This window comes from Ictidomys tridecemlineatus, chromosome 5 (genome assembly GCF_052094955.1).
Source record: "Ictidomys tridecemlineatus isolate mIctTri1 chromosome 5, mIctTri1.hap1, whole genome shotgun sequence".
In the NCBI taxonomy this organism is placed as follows: domain Eukaryota; kingdom Metazoa; phylum Chordata; class Mammalia; order Rodentia; family Sciuridae; genus Ictidomys; species Ictidomys tridecemlineatus.
In genome coordinates this window covers 173,946,681-173,952,680 of record NC_135481.1, presented here as the reverse complement: position 1 = coordinate 173,952,680, position 6,000 = coordinate 173,946,681, and positions in this window count along the sequence as shown.

The following is a 6,000-nucleotide window of genomic DNA, read 5'->3' as shown; positions in this document are numbered from 1 at the left end:
AATAACAAAAGTTTCAATATTTTTGGTAACTCCAACTGCATATAAACTGCCAGAATAAATATTAATAGGCTCATTTGTAAAAAGGATTAAAGCACAAATGGGAGCTTGAAGTTCTGCTTGTTGGGCAGAAGCATACAAGGTTGGTATTACCTCTGTATGGCTATGACTATAAAACTTGCTTTACCTGAGCTTGAGCCATCAGTGAATACTGTTAGTGCACCATTTATTGGTTGTGCATGTACAATCCTTGGAAAATTAAATGGTGTTATTAATATAAATTGAATAATTTTATCAAGAGGATAATGACTTTCTATCTGACCAGGAAAATTAGTAAAAGCTACTTGCCATAAATTAGAAGTTTTTGAAAGAGCCAATCATTCTGTTGAGCAGAAAATTGAATGATTATAATATTAGGTTCTATCCAAGTACTTGTAAAATTCTTGTTCTGCCTTTTATCACTAATTGAGCAACAAAATCATGAAAAGGAGTTAATGACTTTTGAGGAGAGTGGGCTAAATGAATCGATTCAATAACTCCCAGTGTTTTCCATATCACTCCTGTAGGAGCGTGAGCAGTTAGAAATATCAATAAATATATAGGCTCTTGAGGATTAATTCTAGTAAGTTGAGCATTTTTTTAATAGCAATTTCAACTTTCCTTAAAGCCATCTTCACCTCTGCTGTGAACTGATGAGAAGTTGGAGAAGGATCTTCCTGTAATATCTGGAGTAATGGACTTAAATCTGAAGTAGTTAGCTTTAAAGATGGCCTCAGCCAATTAATATCTCCTAATAATTTTTGAAAATCATTAAGGATGTGCAGCTCCTTGACTCTTATTTGTAAGTTTTGAGGACAGATTCTATGTCCTTCAATTACCTGACCTAAATATTGAAAAGGAGATATACTTTGCACATTCTGAGGTGCAATGCACAAACCCATTGCTGAGTGAAGTTTCTAATTCGGCAAAAATTTTTAAAAGTACATCTGAATTAGCATGTGCTAAAAGTATGTGATCCATAAAATGAATAATATATGCATTGAGAAATTTTTCCCTTATAGGTTTGATAGCCTGTGCTACAAAATTCTGACATAGGGTTGGACTATTACACATTCCCTGAGGCAATACCTTCCAGCAATATCTTCTGAATGGTTCTTTAAACTTAATTGCTGGAACACTAAAGGCAAACTTTCTACAGTCATCTGGGTGCAAGAGTGTACAGAAAAAAACAATCTTTTTGATTTATTACTATAAAATTATAATTCAAAGGAATAGCTGTAGGAGAAGGAATCCCAGATTGTAGAGCTCCCATAGGTTGAATTGCACGATTTATTGTCCTTAGGTCCTATAATAATCTCCAATTACCAGATTTTATTCTTAATTACAAAAATGGGTGTGTTTCAAGGGCTGAGTGTAGGCTCTAAATGACCAGCTTGGAGCTGCTCTTCAACTAATATATGAGCTATTTTAAGTTTTTCCCCCATTAGAGGCCACTGACTAACCCAAATTGGCTCTTCCATGAGCCAAATGATCTTTTCTGCTGTCTTTTGAGATGGAGAAAAAGTCAGGGCCCCTACCAAAAATTGTGGTTGGGTGCATTAATTAATCTCTGTCAAGGGGACTGGTTCATAAGTAGGTATTCATCCTGTAAATTTCCCTCACTATCTCTAGGAGTAAACCCTTGATTAAATTCCTCAAGTGACCTGATAGAATTTGGAGTTACTAATAATAATCCTAAAATGCTTAGGATATCTCTTCCCCATAAATTTACCAGTAAAGTGTCTAAAACATAATAAGGCTTAAAAACTCCAGTGTTTCCATCTTGGTCCTCCCAGCGAAGATATTGGGCACTCTGGGCAGTCTGAGAATTCTGTCCTATGCCTTGTAAATTGGATGGCACAGTATGTAAAGGCCAGGTTTTGGGCCAAAATTGGCAAGACAAAACAGATTTATCTGCCCCAGTATCTATATATAATTCCTCAAAATTTTTTATGATTTGTTTTAAGTTCCAGTAGGGGGCACTCCTGCCAGACTAATTGGGACTAGTATGCTTGGTCTAGCCACTGAGAAATCAAGGTTTTAATCGAACTTTCCATGGAGCTACAGGGTAATAGTATTAATTGGGCTAGCACATCTTTAGTAGAAAGCTGAGTGGCATATTCAGATTCTGATTTTACAGTAACTGTTAGCTCATCTCTAAAATAAGGATCAATAATTCTCGTTATTATTTGGATTGCCTCTTTAAAATTATTTCATCTCAAAATTAAGTCTAAACTGCTGGAGGGTAATGGCCCATGGATCCTGGTAGGAATCCACTGGGGTCCTATTCATGTGTTAAATTAATTATTGGCCAGTACCACCCAGACAGTCATAAAAGTACTGTCTGGGGGGTACCGGCCAATAAAAATGGTGGTCCACCTTGGTTGGCTGCCATAACATCAGGGCCTACAACTCTAAGTTATTTTCTCATCTATTTGGAGGGCCTGGGGAAAGGCCCTCCCCTCGTTTTTTGGCACCAAAGAAGATGTAAATGAAAGCAAAAATGAAGGTAAGTGGACACCATATTGGCTTCTTTCCTCCCTTGCCATGTGGCCTCTTGCCCTGTAATGCCGCCAGCACAAACTGGGAAAAGTTTCCACCCTGTTGCTCCGGGACTCGCAGCCTCATGCCATGTGGCCATCTTCCCCACAATTAAAACACTGCCTGCCAGAATGACGTCTCTGGGATTGGGGTTGAAGTACCTGCTTTAAAGCTGCGGTGAGCGTAAAACCTTTCAATTGGGTTGGGCCAATGTCTGCACAATGGTGAACAAATTCTGAGATGGTCCCCTTTTTCCTATGAGGCCAGAGGATTTCCTTGAAGACCTTATTTGCCTTTTAAAATGCTACCTGCTTACCAATAAACTCACAGGCACCTAAGTCCCCTATTAACCTGCTCGCTGCTTGGTACAAACATGCTACAAAGTCAGAGAACTCTGTGCCCTGTTTTGTCTTAGTCAAAACTTGATTAGACTGATCCTGGGAAGAAATTTGCTGCCATACTTTTTTTGCACATGGTGTAATCCAATTATAAACTGTTTAACTGCCTCTCTAGATTGGCAAATTCACCCATCTCCAAAGGGGTCTCAAGATTCTGTCTCCTGTTTCTTTCAGCCTGCTTGATACAGGAATCAGTCCAGTAAGACCGACAGAGAAGATAATCACCACCATTCAGACAAGCTCTGGTGGAAGAGGTTCTTAGCAAACTGAGTCAAGCAAGCTTTGTACAAATGGTGAATTAGGGCCAAAAGAAACACAAGCATTTTGTGACTCTTTTAAGGTTTTAAAAGGAATTATAGCATGTACGTGGACATGTTAAAAAACTGGAAAAAGCTGAAAACCTGCAATATCTTCCCTGTCTGCCACGAGACAAGTGCGAGCTTCATGAAAGAAGGTTTGGTTCGTAAGAAATTGCTAATGACTTTTAAATTAAAGAGACAGACTCTCATTACCTTTCACACAGCTCTAAAGGCAGCTTCTTCTAGCTCCCACCTCCAGCCACCTAATGTGGTGGCGAGGTTTACAGAAGAGACCAGCGAGAGAGGGAGAGCATGCCAGGGAGTGAGCTTTTATCGGGAACAAAAAATTCAAGGGAAAATCCCATCCAATGAAGGTTAAGGGGGTCAGCATCCCAAGGTCAAGGACAACGACTGGGTCTTCAGGTCAGTGGCCAGGCACATCTCTGCACAGACAAGACCTGGGACCTGGGAAAGGGTGGGGAACGGCTCAGACACAGCTGTGTCTAAGTGCTTCTCACCCAGCCAGGGAGGTAACTCAAATCACGTATGAGGATGGCCTCCCACATATTCCCCCTTTTTTCTTTTAAAAGACAGGCGATGATTTACTCTCTTGAGTCTTGGCATTCTCACTCTGAAGACTCGCCATCCTATAATTACAACACAAAAAAGAATTAACAGTAAAGAGAACAATCCAATAATGAACCAGGATGAGTGTTTAAGAATATTTCCAGGGTTAAATCCATTAATTCCTTCAATATTTGATTAGCCAAAGAAGAAGGATCTGAAAAATCAGCTCTATTATTTTGAATATCTTGGATATGGTGATGGAGTTCCAAAAGATCCAAGCTATTATTATTATTTTGCCAAATACCCAACAAATGGTTCTTAACTACTCCCAAATCCCAGAGAGAAGCATTGTACTTGGCAGCTGTAACACACACATATTTATAACTTGTGTGGCATTTAAGCCTTTCCTTAAACTTTAAACTGGAAAGTTCATTACCTATATTTATAACAGTAGCCTCTAAGACGTTTAACTTAGTCTCAATCCTTTCATCAATATTTACTTGATTGCGCAGAGCCTTGGAAGTATTTTGGGCTAAATTATTAAGAAATTTTCCATGTTGAATATTTTGAGATAAAGTTATTGAGGCTGTGACAGTGGATGCATTGAAATAAACCAAGGCCCAAACTCCCACAATTATAATTCCAATAGCACATCTAGGTCTCACTAGCTGGGTATAAATTTGCTGTAAGACTTGAAAACCAGCATCAGCACACCAAGGCTCTGAAATATTAGCAGGCAATAAAACAAAAGAGGGCTGATGAAGTATTAGCACTCCTTTTCCTTTATTATATCTAGTAATAAAATTGGTTAGGTTACATTTATTACATGTTACAACATATCTGTCATCTATCCATTTAACTTTTACATTTCCAATAATTAAAACATAAGGAGATTGGACACAGGCTTGTAAGCCATAGCAAGATCCCTCCTTACAGCTCTTGCCAACAAATTTTGGTAAAGGCTTGTCTGAAAAATGTAAGAATTCTGAGGCAGCAATTAAGCGCCAAACATCTTTTTGAATACCACGCTCATTGTAAGTCAAAATTTTACTAACAAATCCAGCAGATGTCATAGCAGAGTTTTTTTGGAATTGTCTCATCAATTTTTGGAGACCAGTCTAAAATATAAAACACAGGCACACAATTTCCCTTTAATTCAATCCCCAGGATGTCTCTTATGCCCTCAGCCTCAGACTCTCCAAATGGAAGAGTGATGAATGTCAAGAGAGGCTGGTGAGAGAGAGATAGCACAATTGGGAGTGGTCTTTTATTGGGAGGACTCTCATTTTTTAGAAATTTCCATCTTAATAAAGGTCAGGAGGGGTGGGGTTACAAGGACAGGTAAGGTAACTCAACCCCTGGGCTGTATGAAGGCATGCCTACTCATGAAGACACATTTTGCAACATTTTTATGACTTCCAAGATCTGGACCACCGTATAGGGCCACTTGATGTGGCCAGATAACAGGAAGTGACCAACAGAGCCTCACCAATCAGGGAAGGAAAATGCTGGTCACATGGTGTTGCAGCCTCCCAGAGAGGACCGTAATAAATACAATTCAAGATGAAAAAAGGGGGGCATTACCAAAGATACCACAGTAGGGCAAAGCATCATTACAGACTACTACAAACCATGGTGCAGATACATTGGGAAGTCAAGAAGAAATGAAGAATTTTTCAGACACTTGTAACTGGCCAAAATTGAGCCATGGATTCACAAAAAACTTAGATTCAAATAATGTATAGTGAGATTGAATCAGTAATAAAAATTACCCAACAAAGGCAAGGCCAGGCCCACATGGATTTACTGCTGAATTACATCAAACTTTTAAGGAAGATTCAATGCCAACTCTGCTCCAACTATTCCAAAGGTCAAAAGGGAGAGACGAATTTGAAACTCATTTTATGAGGTTAGCATTTCCCTGATGCCCCAAGCATATGAAGACAAAACAACAGAAAAGTAAAGACCAATATTCCTGATGAATGTAGATGCAAAAAATTCTAAACACACTACCAGGACATCAAATCCAATAACAAAACAAGATCATTTTCCTGATTATATTGGATATTTTCTAGTGATGCAAGGTTCAACACACATAAACAATATATGAAATATTTCATATCAGCAGAAAAAATAAAAATTCATATTGTCATCATAAT